This window comes from Cygnus olor, chromosome 15 (genome assembly GCF_009769625.2).
Source record: "Cygnus olor isolate bCygOlo1 chromosome 15, bCygOlo1.pri.v2, whole genome shotgun sequence".
In the NCBI taxonomy this organism is placed as follows: Eukaryota; Metazoa; Chordata; class Aves; order Anseriformes; family Anatidae; genus Cygnus; species Cygnus olor.
In genome coordinates this window covers 7,186,653-7,205,608 of record NC_049183.1, presented here as the reverse complement: position 1 = coordinate 7,205,608, position 18,956 = coordinate 7,186,653, and the positions used below count along the sequence as shown (strand labels likewise).

The 18,956-nt window shown below is 36.0% G+C and overlaps 1 long non-coding RNA gene across 1 annotated transcript; it reads right to left on the bottom strand.

Moving 5' to 3' along the window:
- Positions 1 to 963: 963 nt before the first annotated feature.
- Positions 964 to 7,181, bottom strand: LOC121078326. The gene is made up of 3 exons (XR_005824529.1): positions 6,664 to 7,181; positions 2,348 to 2,499; positions 964 to 1,905 (listed from the first exon to the last, which is right to left on the bottom strand). It is a non-coding gene; the product is annotated as an uncharacterized LOC121078326 (long non-coding RNA).
- Between the last annotated feature and the right edge of the window lie 11,775 nt (positions 7,182 to 18,956).

Sequence of the window (18,956 nt, the reverse complement as noted above, 5' to 3'; positions counted from 1 at the left end):
CACAGTGCAAGGCAACATGGAGCAGCTATTTTGGTGTGTGTTTACTGGATACACAATTACATGCCATAAGTACAGGCATCTTTCCATCCTTCTCAGAAAACCACCTTTCACACTTTATTATCACTTATTAAAGCCTACTGCTGGCTTGATTGAAGTGTGTAGGCTGCACTATACTTACCTGCAAATAAAGCACCTTCATTTGGTTCTTTAAGTTACTTAAGAAGCTCTCCCTGTTATTACATGCCTCCTTTTCATACTATGAATTTCACACACTTAACTGCTTTTGTGTTTCACTTAAAACATTGTTTAATGGTGGTGCAAAAGTAAAGCTTTACTAGTAATGCCTGCCTTTTTCTTCTCATGCTTTCCCTCATGGGATGCAATTCGAGTGACATTACGGATGTGGATTATTCATTTCTGAAAATCTTTTAAGTATGTCTCAACCAAGCAGGTTCTTACATTTTCTACCTGTAGAGGGAGGGGGAGAATCATAAAATAGAGTTCCCGTTCTTTCATAAATATGATTTAGTAACAGAATACACATATCATATCTTTCTCAACAGATACTGCGAAGGTAAAAAAATCTATCTAGCTGGAATATTGTGCAGAGCCAAAATCTCTTTTTTGTACCACAGCATCATTTCTCTTACCTTATTCAGATGTAAGAGTATTCTTACAAACTGAAGACTGTCACAGCTCAAAAGTCTTATGGCAAATGTGTAAAAAAGTAAAATAGGGGAAACAAAACACCTGTGTGGTTCATTTTATCTCACATAAAATAAAAAATGCATAGATTTGGGATACATTGTTTCATTATTACTTACATAGTGCTGGCAACATTTTAACTTCTTTAAAACTCATTTCATTTCCCTGCCTTCAGAAACACATAATCAAAGAAGAGAAACTCTGCAAGAGAATTTTAATCCATGGACTGCCAATTCAGTAACTGTGTGTTCTCCTTTGTCCACCTAATGTTCATAAAAGCAGCATCTTTCTTTAATTATATTTTAAAAGTATGAAGCGGGTCAGTTCACTACAACAAAAAGCCTATTAGAGCTTAAGAAGATGTGGAAACATAGTTGTCATTTGCTATCAGCTATTTCCTTCAGCTTTCCTCTTTGGCTAAAATATTTTTCACCCCAAAAAAGTAGGTGGACAATCAACACTTCACTGTTGTCATTGTCATTGCATTGCTGGAATTGTGTTTGTTTTTTTACCCAAATTGGCCTGTGTTAGATAAACAGCCTGAAAGGGAGACTGTTAGACAATCTACTTTTTATCCTCTGGGAGGTTCTCTGTAGTGAATGTGATCAGGTGACAGGAGATACATATCCATAAACTCAAAGATACGTACATAAACCCAAAACAATGACACTCAACATTGTGACTTACCACAAAATACGTTGTGCTCATAACTTATCCGAATTTCTAGAAGCTTCTGTTGTATGCATGCTACTGAATTCCGATTGCCTGTTTTGAAAATTAGAATACTTTGATTTCCGTGCCAGTTTTGTAAGGAAATAAATTACACAGATGTACCGCCAACCTGTCATTTCTCATCCCCTCCCTCCTAACTTTTGAATGAATTGGCTAATTTTGATCAAATCTGACAAAAGGACCTGGTCTCAAAGATATCAAGTTCCAACAAGTTTCCATGAGAACTGACAGCTGAGTAGGAGACAAAGACTGACATGAGTCTCCCCAGTGAGGAAAATATTGCTGTGTAAGCTCAGCAATTATCTATTATGCTTAACATACCAGCAAGCCAATCACTGTGTATGTATCAGCCACACAATCCGTTTACATGTAATTCAGAAGCAGTCACAGGTCTTCTGCTTCTCACCCAGCCACAAGCAAGGGATCAGAGGAGTAGTTTGGACATGCATTTGAGAATCAGTGGAGAAGCTAGATTTTAGCAATGAAATGTGAATGAAAAAGGGAGCTGTAGCTTGAGTGCACATACTGGAAACCAGGCTTACATTTATCAGCTGTAATAGGATCATTTTTTAAAGTTTGCAAAGTGTTTGTAACCATTAACCCACTATAATCCAAAACAATAAAAAACAGGAAAACTCAGCAAATATCAGACTTGCTGTGATTTAACAATGTTGCAAACAAAACAGCAGTGCCAGTGTTAATTCAAGTGGGCCAGTCTACCTGAGTGCTCTTGAATCTCTTTGCACAACCATCGCTTGACCCAGGAGGTCTGGTGTAATCATGCCCTTTTTAGCTGCGTCTACACCTGCTTGATCAGTAATTACACAGTTGGCATACCCCAGGTTATTACCACCTCAATAACTGAACCTTTAAAGAAGAGATTCTTGGTATGCTGTGGAAGTACTCTTACCTTCAGGCCACTGTCTGCACGATCTTTGGTCCACATTGAGCTGAGAGAATCCTAGCGTACCCTGCTCTTTGCTTCTGTTCTGTTCTGCTGATGTCAAACCCTGGCTCTGAAAGTTTTCAATTCACCATTTCTTTCTGTTCTCCTCAGGCAGGCTTACCAATGCCATGTAAAGAAGAAAAACAAAACAAATAAAATAAAACAATCCCTTCTCCTTACCTCTGTTGCTTTCCTTGCTTATTGAGGAAAACATTGTATTACTTTCTTATGCAAAGGCAGCGATTGCACCAAGCACTCAAGTTCTATTATTTTTCCATTATGACTCCTTGATCTTTTCCAGTTACTGCTTTCAAAGCCAGTATTCCATTCTGCTGATGAATTACCATACTTACATCTGCTCAGATCTAATAAACACTCCAGAACTGGAGGTCCATCACTGCTACTGAGAATACTTGTTTGGATTATCATTTAAGCAATCATATCCCTCCCTCATCCAGATGTTACAGAGCATAAAGGATAAGAAATCATTCCAAAGAAATCTGCACTGCAGTCATCATCAAAGTGAGTAAATAAAGGAGAGCTGATAGGACACCACACACTAGGCAAACCACTGTGATCTTCAAAGAGAAAGATAACGGATTTCTTTTTCTAAACATAGTTTTTCTTTGAGATTCAGAGGCCTTCATGTTAAATTCTGTATTTTTAGCTCCCAAATGACCATCTTGAGTTAAAGTGCAGCAGTTTATTAGCATCAGAGTAAGAAAGCAATGATGGATCACTGTGATTCTTCTGTCCTTGTACAGTAGTCAAAGAATCGTTTACTAATAGACTGACTTGCTTCCAAAAGCAGAAATCACACAGCTCCATCTTGTGGAAGATACGGTTCCCTGTGTTCACATCCTACAGACGACTTCTGCCTTTGTTATTGCTTTAGCTTTAGATATTTTTACCTACAAGGTTTTGCCTAATACAGACTTTTTTTTTAACGTGTAAATTACACATCATCATCAAGAGCAGGAGCAATCCATCTAATATTTTTATTTACATTCTTCTGTTTTTCTTTTATTTGTCCATAAGATTCTCCTAAACAGGTTCATACTTTAACAACTCTTGTTTGTACCAAGTGTTACCAACAGAATCAGGTGTCAGGTGCACATTCTGCACAAACAGGTGAAGAATTGGCTACTTTTTCTTTCTGTCCTCTTTCTTTGTCCCATAAAATGTCGAACTCCTTACAGAAGTATCTTCTGCAAATATGCCATAAATTACCACTAAAAATATTTGATTTTCAGTCTAGTTGTACTTCTTAGCTGGGAGCATTAGCAATCCAGTTTAGGTGGCAAGAAAGCACAGGACAGCAGAGTTTTTCTCATTCCATGTAAATATGTAATATTTTCATAATCTAATATTGTTAAAGTGAACCAACTCATAACAACTTTAACCTCAAATGAAAGAGGTAACTTTTCACAAGATCAAGAAAAATGCCTTCCTGGACATGATTAAAGATTCTGGAGACAACTGTGGCAGCAATCCTTACTCCTTTGTTGTAGTCTCATTGTCCCACTGAGAACTTGGGAAAGGACTGTACATCAGAAATAAGCACATTACCATATGCACTCCACAGATGCTGATTCTATTACTGTTGTGTTCCCAAGTGTAGTCTGTATCTTCCTACTTCCTCCGCCCTCCTGTGATAAGATTGGCATTGCAGGGAGACAGAGCTTTAAGTCTTCGGCAAACACAAGTTCATAGTTATCCCTCTCTTTACAGTGGTGATTCTTTTGCCTGACGTGTTATAATATTTATCAATCTACTCTTGCCATTGAGGGAGTATTTTATGGGAAATAAGAGAAAAAGTAAGCATCAAACAAAAATTCCCACATTCAAACAGATACTTACTCTGCCCCATATATTCATTATTTCCTCCAGAGTCCACATTCAGGACAATTATTCACCAAGTTTTTCTTTTAATTTTGTTCACCATACAGTATGTGCAGTGACCAGGTCACAACCATCATGTTTTCAAGGAACATCAAAAAAGCAATTTTAACAGGCATAATCCAAATGTTGTGAAACTCTCTACTTATTATCAGCAAGTCAATATAAAGATGAACTACAAATTTACTACTAAGTTGCTAAATAGGGGTTGACCAAATTGGAAATGAAAAATCTTGTATCATTCAACTATATAGTCTTTATGCATAAACTTCTGTGCCATGCTACCAGGAAAACTTTCATTTATTTTTTTTTACTTTTGGCTTTATAACATACATATGGAAAGTTTATTAATGTCTTTGTGAACAGAGGTCTACACACCAAGATTCATGACAAAGAAGTGCCTTGGTCTTTAGCACTTAACTCAGTGTAAAGACTGCTATATGTTTTGACGTTTGAAGCAATACTTGGTATTTGGAGAAGAATGTATTTTCCATAAAAATTGCAGTCTAGCGTAATATTTGTCTATCAGATTAACCCAGCCCCTATTCACTGAAGTTTTCTGAAAAAGCAGTGAGTAACATGACTCATGGGACTAGTTGCAAATGACTCTGGGAACATTTTTCCCATTAATTTACGATTGAAATGTGTGAGTAGTCAGGAATGACCACAAACATTCCCTCAAGTCTTCTAATTTAATGAAAATGATAAATGATCACAACTATTTTCATCTTTTTTAATTAGTTTTAAATTAATGTTCAGTGTGAGAGCCAGAGGTCCTAAGAGTAAAAGTAAGGAATTGTGTACAGGAGCTTCTGCTGATGTGCCAGATCTGCAAGAAGAACATCCATGAGCAGATTCAGAAGTTTGTAACATGCTCCATTTGAACAAAACTGATTATTTTTCATTCACTTTTTTTATCCCCACAACAAAGTGTTATACATTGTTTAATGTATAACACACACACAAACACACAGACAAAAACACTGCTTCAAATACAAACACAATAACCAAAACCAGCTGCTTATTAAAATATAGTTTTGGACTACAACAGCCTGAGGCTATTTGAATCTACACATACAGACAAAGAAATGCAATAGCCAAAAATCTTCTAAAAATCAGGCAGAGTCTCTATTTTTAGAGAACATACCAAGACATGAGAAAAAGAAAGGCAGAATGGCATCTTGGTTCTTTCGCTGCAAAGCATATTCCACGCCCCTTGTAAGATGATTTGTCACCACTTCACCCCACTAAATTGGCCTTCCCTGCTGAGAAACATTTGGGCAGTCCTCTCTTCTGGTAGAAGTCAAAATAGCAACTCTCTAGATATGACTGAGAAAAAAATGCCTCATCTCTTCCACTAACATTTTTATTGTATGAAATTTCAGGAATAGTATCAACTTGATTTCTCTTTATTCAATTTTGAAGTAGTTTTTGTTTCTCTGAGAAGCATCACTCTGAAACTCTAGAAACCAAAAACTACAGAAAGGATGAAGGAAAAGAACCAAAGGAAAGGATTCGCCAAGGTTCATACCCCACCCCAATCTGTCAATGCTGACAAGAACCAGCTACCTCTGAACGGCGGTGGATGCATTAGTTCATCCTCTCTATCCAATCAGTCCTTGGACCGTATTCCAGAATCTGCCAACAAGGCTGCCAATTAGTGCCAGTCACGATAGGCTTTTCTGTGATGTGGACACCTATTCAAGAGCAATTGGACCGATACTATCAAGCTGCTTTATATCTGCCTCTAAAGAACCTTTACATGACTTTGTAGCTTGCACTTACTACCTAGATTAGCCAGGTTGAAATATGAATCCATAGATAGGGAAAATAACTCCTCCACCCTAAAACAAGCTATATGGCGGAGTTTATAGTTGGAAGCACTCTTAGGCTTTGCAAGAAAGTGCCAAGAGAAAAGCCCCCTAGAAAGAGAAAGGAATTGTTCAATAGGGCTACAATTATTTCATTCCCCAAAAGCAGGTGATTAAACATTATGTTAATTTGGATAAATATTAAGAAAGTATTAAAGCAGTATTACCAGACAAATAAAACAACAAAAGAGGTGCTAAATATTACAGCTTCTACAAATAATACTTTTTAATGATACTCTGTGTTGTGTATGGTGTTTAGAAGGTAATTATGCACCAACTGCGGTTCTCGTCTGGCACACTTAATCAGCTGTAACCCTATGTATTTTGTATTTTCATTATTTTACTGCATACCATTAAAATTCAAATGTTATCAAAACATGACATCAGAAACAATTTACTATTTCTTATTTTAGTCTGAAAAAATATGACTAAATGTTAACAATAAGGCAGGTCATTCTAGGTTTTTTTTGTTTGCTTTTTTAAAAAAGACAAAATATAGAAAAAACATACCTGAATCTGCTGTGTTTCCTAGTCATCCATTTATCTATTTATTTTCCAATACATGTGTATTTGGCACTGAAAGTGTAATCCTGAAATCCCTGGTAATCTAGCTGGGAGATTTGGCTGCAAAAGGAATCAAACATTAGACTTAAGTCTGAGAAAATTAAAAAGCAAAATGCCCAGAAACCATGGCAGGTTACCAGTTTTAATATAAAGGCTCTTGTTTAATTGCGCATGAATATGAATATGTTTTTTTGATCCTAAAGTACTTTAATCAATGTTCAAGGGCTTTTAAGAACCTCATTATATATCTCTTTTATAGGATTATGAACATTTGAAAATGGGGTCACAAAGCAATGCTTCAAAGGCTAAAAAGTTAGATCAAGAATATTTTCCAAACCTCTTTCAAAACATTTTAAATCAAAGGCTCTGCCCAATGTACATTTCCACATTCAAAGTGTTAGCATTCCCCGTGAATTTTAGCTATATCTTTTCTTTCTTACAGATCTTACTCTTCTTCCCCCTCTTCCTAGGATGGCTACATCTCCACAACTTTATACAAAAACAAGAAGTAAGACTTTCAATTAAATCAAACTAAAATAAAGCTAAAGAAACAAAAGTACAACAACAAACACCAAGCCCCTACATATATTAAAGACTGAACTGATTGGTCTAATTTGACTTAGCAAGCAACAGAGGGACAAGGATAAAGAATCATAGATTGAGACTGGGCCTTTCTCTGGCAGTTTTGTAATTACCCATTCTGAGGAGGTTTCCTTTCATTAGGGGTACAAAAAAATTGAAGCTGAATCAACAGGGGTTTTGTAGATTTGTAAAAGTATCTTGCAGATCCACTGTCATTTTTCTAAATGTGTGTATACAGAGGCAATAAGTATTTTACACAGGTAAATTTATTTAGTGCTGAGGTATGTATACTTGGAACCTAAATGATAACCTGAGCTCTCAAATGAAGGAGTAGGTTGATATTACTGCATTTAATAAAGACACTGGTACCAATACTGAGTTTTATATCAGATCAATAAATTCAGAAATCAGTAACACATGAACACAACTCCTAAATCCAGAAATAAAATGTCTGCTTGGTTTAAAATGAAACTGTCCTGTTGAACTAGGAATATTTATGCACCCTATTAAATACTGAGAAAAAGGAAAAAACTATTTAAAGTCAGAATCACCAATACCGGACTCCCTCTTCTACATTCTAGAACTCTTTGTCTGTGGGAAAGACTGAAGGAAGTTGGGTTCTCTTAACATTAGCCCAGTTAACCTTCAATATAATCCACATTTCAGCCAGTATACTATTGTTCAGCAACATTAAAAATAATTAAAAATATATTTGCTTAACTAAGAAGAGAATAAGTGTGTATAAACTTCAAGGTGTTTTAGTGTCATAAACAACCTTGAGTTCGTGATGCTATAAAAAGAGGATTGCAAAGAACTATCACTTCAAAAAATGATGCAAGAAAAAAAGATTGTATGTGAAGCTTCTTTACAGTAAACCATGCTTTTACAATATTTATATATGTTCTTGGCTTCATATGCCCCAGGGTCACTATTAAAATTTATAACAATATGCATTTCCTTGTATTACGTATCACAGTAAAAGTCTCTGTGACAATATATGTGTTATCATAGATGTTTTTTATTTACATCAAATAAATCCTAGTCAACTAATGTTAAAAAAAAAAAAAGCAAACTGCTACACCTAAACAAATAAAAATAAAATCTATAAAGCAATTTTAAAGATACAGTTTTCAGTAGTCTCTAAGAGAAAGGATAGGAGTAGGTGCCAACACAATATTGCGGCAATGTCCCAAATCTGGTTCTCTAAATATTGATATGAGCCTTCTCTTCAGAGTCCTATATGAAGAAAATAGTTTCCAAATGTAATTTTTCAGTCCTTTAACTGCACACATTCCAACAGATAAACTCCCTCTCATTGTTGATCACTTCCCAGTAAGAAAATACACAGAAATCTAGGTACAGCTGGAGGGTTCCAACATCCTTCTTTAAGCTAATGTGGCTGCGAAGCTATAAAGAACAGGCTGCCACTATGCGTATCTGGTAGCAGAATCTAGAATTCATCTCTTAGTTCTTGTCTAAAACATCTGCTGAAAGCAAGTGCTCACATTCAAAAGTGCTGACAACCTGTGGCAGGGATTCTACAGAGATCTAAGAAAATATTAGCTTCTCAAACTTCTTCTAGGAAGAAAACTTTAAGAAAATCCACAGAAAGTTTAGTGTACCTGTCCCAGGAATGTTTGAAAAAGTGTTCGTTTGAGTTCATTTCTTAATAAACGAATGGGGCAAGATTCTGCAGCAGCAGATCTGTCAGGAGGCAGCAAGTAATACAACAACTGATCCACTGAACTAAATTTGACAAAGTGTGAAAAGTGTCAAGAGAGACATTTATTTGTGACGAAGAACTCGAATAGCTTCCATTCATGATACATGCTCCTCTGTTCTTGTTTCCGTAACTTCCCAGTGAACCGCAGTGCTGAATTAATTTAACTGCCAACTTACGTGTGCTTTTCATCTTTGTAAAAGTCATTGTCCAGAACAATTCATTGTTACCATATCACTACAGTATCATGTAGAAGATGATGCTTATATATTATGTATACATATATAGTAGCCATAAGGGAGAATTATTGTCACAAGCCAGAAATCCTGTCAGTAGATCATTCAAAGGTGAAATGCAGCAGAGAATTGGATCAAATCTACTTACCAGTACTTGCTTTTTAATTTCTATATTACTATACATTATTTTATAATGCAGTAGAGTTTGAAGATCCCAGACTACCCTTGATCCTATGCTGTGAGTCAGCTCACAAACACAGAGCAGGACTTTACAGCTGCCACCTGCAAGCTACGGCACTTCTCACTCCATTGGGCTTGCTCTGAAGAACAGCAAAATGAAGCATGTCCACACATCTCAACCACCCTCAGCCTAATTTGTGATAGATTTGCATGCAGGCTACACCTTCTGAACTGAAATGGCTGCAGCACACCTACATGCTCCATTGGGGTACACAGGTGGGGGAGATAACAATGGTATTTTAAAAATTGCCAAATTATTCATTATGTTTTGGGCAAACATAGCAAAGCCATGATTAAAACAGCCACTCTCATTTAAAAAAAAAAAATCTCAGCAAATTCCCCTTGGAGCTCCTTAATAAAGTTTTAACATCCACCATCCATCTGGTAAACAACAGTCCTTGGAAAAACTGAGACAATGAGCAAGCAGTGCCATGAATATTCAAAGTTGTAATTGCTATGGAAACCATCTCCAGGAATTCAACCTTTAAGTATCAAAGGCACATCATGATACAATGACAGCAAAAGAAAATGTAATACTGCCAAAGACTTCAAAGTTCAAAATGCAAGAGAAAATCAAAGCACTGTGTAGGAAAACCTTCACCTTCTCCCATCTTCCCGGCTCTTTGGGGAGGATATTGAGGTGGGCAAGCCCTGCGGTGTCCCTTTCCGCCTGGGCTTCCCAAACGGCCCCTGCCAGTACTGCCAAAAAGGATACTCTTTCCTTAATCAAATCATAATTGTAATCTGCCTTTCCCAGCAGAACTGAAAAACCTGGTGTAACTCTATTCAATCCCTGCCGTTCATTTTCAGGCTTCCGGTAGGTCGATAATGGGGTCAGGTAGCAAGGACAAGGCGTCACATCAGTGATGGCCCTGATTTCATTTATTTTATATGAAATATTCTCAGCTTATTTTATTGTATTTGTACCACATGAAGGTATTAATGAGTAGTCCACAATATTTTCATTGTTTCATCTCACTTCCTTGCAGTATCCTGCCTGCTGACAAGGCAGAGGTGATCCCACAATTGTTCCTGTCAGCCTCAACCCCTATTTCTGAGTGTCACTGCAACACTTTTGATATTGATTCATTAAATAAAACTAGCAAATGCAATATGCATTTAAGTACAATTCTGAATGATGGTGAAAAAAAATGTTATTTCTGATGAACTAGCATTTATTCTTGTTAGGTATATAAATTACGTACCTAAAATTTATATAAAGAAAGAATATCATCCCAAGTGTTATTGCAGAAGTCTGCTGCATTTCAAACACTAACCACTCACTTTTCTTTTTTCAGATACATCTTATCACAGTCTTACAAAGCTAAAGTCCACAAACACTTGGATTTATTGAAGGTTTACAGTAATATGTTGTTAACGTTGTTGATAAGCACTAACCTATGCTCTCAAAGAAGGGACTTTATTTGCAAATTTTGCACACCCATATTTGTGCAATTATGATTTTTTTAATGACATACGTCCTTACTTATTTTAGTCCCATAGCTCTAGTTTAGATCCATGGCAGTATAAATTAATTTGCCTACCAGATATTTTTTCAGGTTGGGATATAAGGTCACAGTAGGAGGAGCAAAGTTATATCTTCATTTAACTTGTATATGGTGCCATGTCACATTCACTTTTTCAGCATACTTTAGTTTTGCCTTTTCTACCTTTTTTTAGTTGGAGTGTTCTAAGTGCTAGCAACCAAAGAACGCCTAGGAAACGCCTGATTTCTACGCCACTGTCAGTGACACGTCCAGCCAGAGGTGAGCAAACAAGCACAGTTTGTCAAGCAAAGCACATGATGCAAATTTTATGCTAGTGTTATTCTGGTAATCAGAAGACAAACAATAATTATTCTCACATAACGTCACTTGGTTTAGTATTAATCCACCAATTTATTTTCATGAATGTGAAGTGGCAGAACGTTACAGATGATCGTGTCACATCATCACAGCATTTTGGATAGCAATTGTCCAATGTAAAGCCAGATTTCTCATACTGTCAAACCACATCCTGGGCTTTCAGAATAAAAACTGACCAAAATACAAAGCACGTTACAATTAACCACACTTCTGTATAAGCCAAAATATTGTTTGGTTCTTAAAATTACTTTGAAAAAAATATATTTGTTTATAAAGCACAAAAATTGTAACACCAATATAGCAAGGATATTGATTTTGCTTCTCTAAAACCCTTCCCTGGGATATCATCATCAAAGTTTGTTGACTAATGTGTAAAAATATCGGTATTGCTCAAAATGTCCAAAAGAAAAGAAACATGTAGTGTTTATTCTTGATAGAATAAATGAAAAAAAAAAGAAAAGTAAACTTCTGGCTCTAGCACAGAGCCAATTAGATTAATAAATATACCTTTATTGTCCAAACAAATTAATACATTTAAGCAAGGCTCCTACATAATGGAAAAGAAAAAAAAAAAGTCAGACCAAAGCAATCATAGGAAATGCATAGATGCATAGGAAAGACAGACTGGGATTACAGCACGAAGTTCTGGGATGCCAGAGGGGAATACCCAAAAAGCCTGGAGTTGGAAAGTGAAAGGCAGCAATGGAAAATCTGAAAGAATGAATCAAAATATAATGAGATTTCTAGAAGCACATATCTTTCTGTATAGAGCATATTTCTGTTCAAACCCAGGATTCAAGACGTCTTTCTACTGCTTTCTACACTGAAGCCTTCCTTGGGGGGGGGGGGGGGAAAGGAAGAAAAGAAAGAAAAAACAAGAAATGTGTACCTCCATCAAACACATTAAAGAAAAAAAGGCAGTTGTTAGGTTTATCTAACATATCTAGCATTAGGGGTAGCTTCCTACTTTATCTGTTATTTTGTCTGGATCTGAAAATTTTGTTTTTTTCTTTCTCAGGAGGCTGCCTCAGATCTCTGCAGACTTCTTTAACAAAGCCCTGTGTAACTCTAGTTCTGTCTCTTATGTTATGCTTATGTTGCTGGTTTAAACTGCAGTTTTATCAAGAATCAATTAATCCATACCTCTTTAATAGTATCTTTACTTATGTGGACTTAAGTATTTAGAATTCTGTTCACTTTCCTGGCTGGAGCTTGGTTTGAGTCTCACATACCACAAAGTTTGTTATTGCATAATTCCTCATTAGCATACAAAGATTATAGCTCTAAAGTAATATACTTGTTTTCTTAGCAAAAGAATGAAATGATGGGGGCAGGTCTTACACTTTCAAAGAAGTAGGAAAATGTTCAAAAGTCAGATGAGATTTTTGAGTATTGTATTTGTAAAATATTTTATCTGACTAACACAAAGTTTAAAAGTGATTCAGAGAACTCTTGGAGCTCAGGAGAGACAATTAACTATTCAGGTCTAAACGAAGGAGCCAGCTTCAGTCTTAACTATGAACTGATTATTGCTGCTTCATAATTAAAGGTTTCCTGCAGGCTCCGAAGAACGTAAGCCAACAGTTTCCTCTCTAATTTAAATTGAATTCAAAATGTCATTAAAAATAGAACAGATCACACATTCTTAATACAATCTTACTAAGAATTCTGAGAGGTATGATAATTTGGTACATATCTAACTTTTTGGATAGAGTTACTGAAAGCAAAGAGTGAAAAAGACATATTGATCTGAAATGCAAGTAAAGATGTAGCTCCCGATTTCGACTTTTGTATTGCATGATGAATCCCAGGAAATTCATTCAAGTTCATAAATGCTCACGAGATGTTCCAGGTACTTTTTACTAATGAGAAGGTTCCTTTTCTTGATGTGTTTCTTGGAAATACAATTCATTCAGACTAGGATATAAAAGCCAACAATCAGTGAAATAAAGGGAAGAGACAGTAATACAGTCCCTGAACTCCTACCTTTGGAATATAACACAGACAGAAGGTAGCATTGTTTCTCACTTTCAACTGCCCCAAATGAAAACGTTCTAAGAAAACAGTGAAGTTGTACTGCCAAGCATCTATATCTCATGTTTTGGATTGGATGCTAAGTTTTTCTTTCATTAAGCTGTTAACCACCCTCCTTATTTCACTGGCATAGGTCAGCTGGGCAGATGGCCATTCAACTTATTTACAAGTCCTGTTTTACATGGCACAGTCGAAACAGGGATGAGCCTTTTTCTCTGTTCAGAAATCTAAATCTCTCTTCCTAGAAAGCAGTAATCTAAATTAAGGTGACCTAGTGCTTCTGCAGTACTAAAGAACCCTGGAAGGAGATATGCACCCTTGGATAGTAAATTCAGTTTTTCTCTCGCAGATAGCAATAGAACAGCCATAACTACCAGAGTTCACCTGTTTTAAAATGAAAGCTCTCCTATTGTTTCAACCTATACAACAACATACTCCAAACTCCTAACTTCTAACACTGGTATGTCTTGCACCTTGGGCAAGAGATCCATAAAAGAACTGACGACTTCACCACCAGAGCTCTGCAGCTGGCTGCGCTCTGAATATGAACAGCTCCGCAGTACAACCATCACTGCCGTGTTGAAACGCGTCTCCCATTAGACTCTGATAGCGGTAAGGGCCCCAACTCAGACAGAAATGTTTGCAAAAAGCCTATATGAGCAGCAGCTCAGCAGTGAAATGGTAAGAAGCCCTCTCTGCAATGGTGAAATTCGCTCTATTTGATTTTGAGACATCAGTAAAGGCTGTTGTTGATTCTGATTTCTCTTCAGTTTTGGTGCTTGATATGGCTTTTATAAAGGAGGTGAAAAAGTGTGCTCCGTTGTCTATTTAGACCAGTCTCTAATTTAAAAAGGCTTAATACAGTTAATACAGAGTTTAGTTCATAGTTCCAAGAGGAAAAAAAATATGCTTTCCCTTTGTCCTAGAACAACCCCTAACAAATCTGCCCAAAATGAAATTACATGGGAAGGCTTCAGGCTAGAGCTGTCTATGTTCGTACAACACTGTAAAAGCTGCAATTGCTGCCTTTGCCATGTGTCTTCTATAACCAAATGCTCAGAGAAATGGAAAACTCCATATATCAGGAAAGTTTTCATCACGTTAACTTCAGGTTCTCTTTAAAAGACAAGAAGTTACGGAGGTGTGAATCTGCCCCACAGAGAGAATCAGAATGTTCCTTCAGGGAAGAGCCTGCAGTTGTATGCAACTACTCAAGGGTTAAGAAAATTACTACAGATGGGATCCTACATCAGCAGCAATATCCCATTTCAGCAACAGGATACAAGCATTCTAATTAGAAATGTAAAACAACATTAATTCCACATTTACAATTTTCAAATTAATATGAAAAGGTTTCTAATTGCCATGTTAGTATGTTTCCTTGCTCAACTGCTTCTGTATGGGAGAAACAGTAAATCTGATAATAGGCCTCAGGAAAAATGTCTGTATAAAACTGATAACATGTTTGGGGAGTGCAGCTTTTAAAGCAGTTACTCAACCCGCTCTGCCCACAAAGTGGCTGTGCTTTGGAAGGAACGCACGCGACTCCTTTCCCCTCGGGGAATGATGGCAGTGATGGGCTGAGGCACTGTGTGGCTCCGGAGCTGCTTCCTGGTGCCTAAACACATGCTTGTCAGGACTCTGCATCAGCAAGACCTTAGCTTTGTTCCTCCGTAAGATATTTTGACATCTCTTTAGCAAAATAGCAATCTAATAAAATATTTGGTTTGTGAGTGAGAGTAATTTTTATGTTCTAATCCCTGCATTTTATAGCTATTCCGTTGGAATCAGAAGGATGAATACTCATTGAACTGCACGTTCCAACTATTTGTGATACATATCTGCAATTCAGACAAACATTTTTTAAGTAATAACATTGCAAGACCATTTCTTTTCACAAATAACAACTTCTTGTAGCACTCAGATAATGTTTTTCCTACATTTTTTCACTTAGGGCTCAGGAAATATAAAATCTTCAACTAAAATGGCAAAGCCAGATTCGCATTGCCACTGCTGTACCACAAATCTACGCTGGCCACAGCTGTGCAAACACTTCTGCACCTGTGATACCCTCTACATCCAGCCACAATGAAACGCTCCCCATTGAATCACCAACCGTTTCTTTTGCTAGTACCAAAGTAGTTAATCAGTGAAAGTACTTCTATGAACTGAACAGCTAAACACTTCCGAGTGAATACGATCACCTCCCTTAGAAACATACAACAGACGTGCATCTAACACATTAATACACTAGATCTATCTGTCACTGATATATATTCCTACAGTAAGGAAACCTCAACATATTTCATGACTTTTATATACAGAAACTATTTAAGTGGAATATTCTACATGGTCACTATCTAAGATGCACGTGTGGAGAAAAAAATCAAAATTAAGACGGTTCTGGGTGCTTATTACAAACTGCATATATCTTTAAAGCTTTTAATTTAGCTTTGCAATCATGGATTTAAAAAAAAAAAAAAAACACTGGAAATCATTAACAGCTGCTTAAGTTTAATTCTGAGTTTACTTAAGACAAAGTAAAGAGAACACAGTTGCTGTTCTTGTATGGCAATTATACTTAAGAGGGGAATTAAGGGGAAGGAGTTGGTAATTCCAGAGTTTCGGTCTGCGCAAAGCCGATCTGGGATTACAACCTAACTTTCCTTACTAATGTTCCCTAACCATCAGACCATACACAGATCAATTCTTTAACTGGTGGTCATTTTTAAGCCAGCAAAAGCAGCATGTCACATTTAGTTTTTACAATAGCTTCATTTAAAAAAAAAAAAAAGATTTTCTTTTATGGGGTAAAGTTTTTGTTTGTTTGCTTTTTAATCTGTAAAGAATGTTCTGTATGTAGACTGCTGGAGAAAATTCTATTTCAGTCCATCACAAATTACAGAAAGTGCCCGCCTTAGAAGTAAATGTTCTAAGAACATGAAGAGATGTGGCTATAAGATGGTTTATAATAAATCTCCAAAATACTATTTTTTTTTCAATTTTGAATGTAATTTTATACGTACAGATAAACATCACTATTTCTATTTTTATTCTTTTCCTCGGAAAATAAATTTGTTTATATTTTAAAAAAACTAAATATATTTCCTTGGTAACCTGGATAATAAAACCATGCATTGATTTAGAGAATTTTGCTTCACAGTCTTATCTTTATAATTATAAGCTCCAGCAGATCCTTGTTCTTACTAAAACGTGAAGAAGAACAAAGATATATTCCATGAGGTAATGATGCAAGGTAACAAACACCAGGACTAGGGCTGTTAATCTCTTAAAATTCATCAGCTAGTGAGTTTAGGGGTTAGTTGACAAACCTAATCAGAGATAATGCATCAAACTGTATGTAGGATTTTAGATAAATAAATATAGTAGATTTTATTTATGACAAAGTTGGTTCTGTGGGAAATTGTGAAATGCAAGAATTTTTAGGCCATTTCAAAGAAATTGGCTATAGTCTTGTTAGTTGGATAGCACAACTGAGGCTTAAAACACCCCCTAAACCAGTTAGAGATTTTTCTCAGTAGATAACGGGGTCAATCAGGCTAAAATCCAAACTACAGACCAGGCCAAATATACACTGAAAAATCCACAAAATGGGAAATCTCACCACGCTTTCATGGCTGAAAACACTGAACTTTTCTTAAACACAACAACAGGATGGAAGATAAAATGTCAATGTTTTAAAAAGAACAGAAAGTAAGCTTTACAGAAGTTATCTAAATACTGGTTTTCTTCTCACAGGGAGTTCTCCTCAGCTCTTTACATTATAAGTAACAAAGGTTTGTTAACATAATGCACAAGAACTGTCAGTAGTTTTCAGACAAGGCTGTTGTCATTACACAGATGAATAGATTAATGACTTAGTCATGGCTTCTTGCATCGTTTTCTTGATTAATAATAACTTGTCAAAATTAAAATTTTAAAAACAATTGGTTGTCAAAAGCATATCGTACAAAGAAGACTCATATTAATATTTTTGATTATATTAATGACTGAAACAAGTAATAAGCCTACATCCAATGATTTGTTCTATTGCTCTACCATACAATTAATCTGCCTCTCATATAGCATTAATATGATGAAGTAAATAGGTCATTTGATGCATTGTTAAAATGTGCAAGTATATTTCATTCTTGTGAGGCTGGTAACAGGCTGTACCAACCATTTATCAGCTTGAAAGTAACCTATAGTTTGTTTTTATTTTTATAAATAAAATACAAAACATGTTATATGGCATGGACCTCCTACAGTTATTCATAATGTTTACTGTGTATATATAAGTTTTGTTTAAAATTAAAAATAAGCCGTCATTGTTGAATACAGAAATATATTGTTCTCCTAACCTGTTATTGCCAACTTAAAAGTTATACATCACTCCTAATTCTTAGCATTTTATTTATCCTGTACCCATACAACTTATTTCTCGTGTTTTCATGGAGACTTTTTTTAATATTACTCTATTTCACGAAGGAAGGGAGGAAGGACCACAAGACTTTTTAAGTCTAAGTTCTGCTCTCTCGATATAACCCTGACAAATGACAGCCCTCTACTGGTTAATGAATGTGTAAGCAGAAGTACATCTCACAACGATTTTACATTAGTACTATATTTAGCCAAAGTAAATACATACATACATATATATATATATAATATACACACAGTACGGGGGGGAGGGGAAGGGCTACTAAATTGCCTGAATTATTCCATTTTATTTTGACTGCTTAAAAATCACTATTTCTAATTCAGGTAAGAAACATTAGGTTAAGGAAATGGTTGGCTCCTAAATTCTATGGACATCTCTACAGAGTATTGTAATTCTTCAAAGTAGCAGCCTTCTTGGACAACAGCTTTTCATACAATATCCAAAAATAGTAATAAATGTTAATAATAATCATCATATTTTTGTGTAAATGTTTGGGCCAGTAAAATCATAGAACATCCTGAGTTGGAAGGGGCCCATGAGGATCACGAAGTGCACCTCCTGACTGAAGGCATGGAAACCACAAAAATGAAATATTGCCCAAGTAAAAATACTATTTTTCTGACTTTTTTACAGTCTAAAATAAGTTTAAATGTGAACATCTGAGAGCTGAGTACCAGCCAGCTAAAAATGAGAACCAAATTATGGTACTTGGCACAAGAGTTAACAATGCGACCCAATTTATAAAGAAAAAATTGTTCAGGTATCAACATACCTGAAATGGTACAACAAGTGTGTGAAAACAAAAAACTCAAGAATAGTCCCAATATTTTATTAATTTATGTCCATTTTTAAACATTTTTTCCGGTTTTCCCCCTAATGTTTGCCTATTAAAATGCAAATTACTTCTAAATAATTTGAAAACATCCTATATTAAATGACCACATTCAACAGCTAAATTTGCTAGCATGCGACCCAACCAAAGCAGCACCCATCTGCCCTGTGGCAGGCCCAGAAAACGTCCAGGTTTATAGTTTTATTTTATATTTATGCCTTGGCAGCCATTCTGGGAGCAGGCCTGGGGCTCCTCTCAGCGGGACACTGCCTGCTGAGGTGCTTCTGCC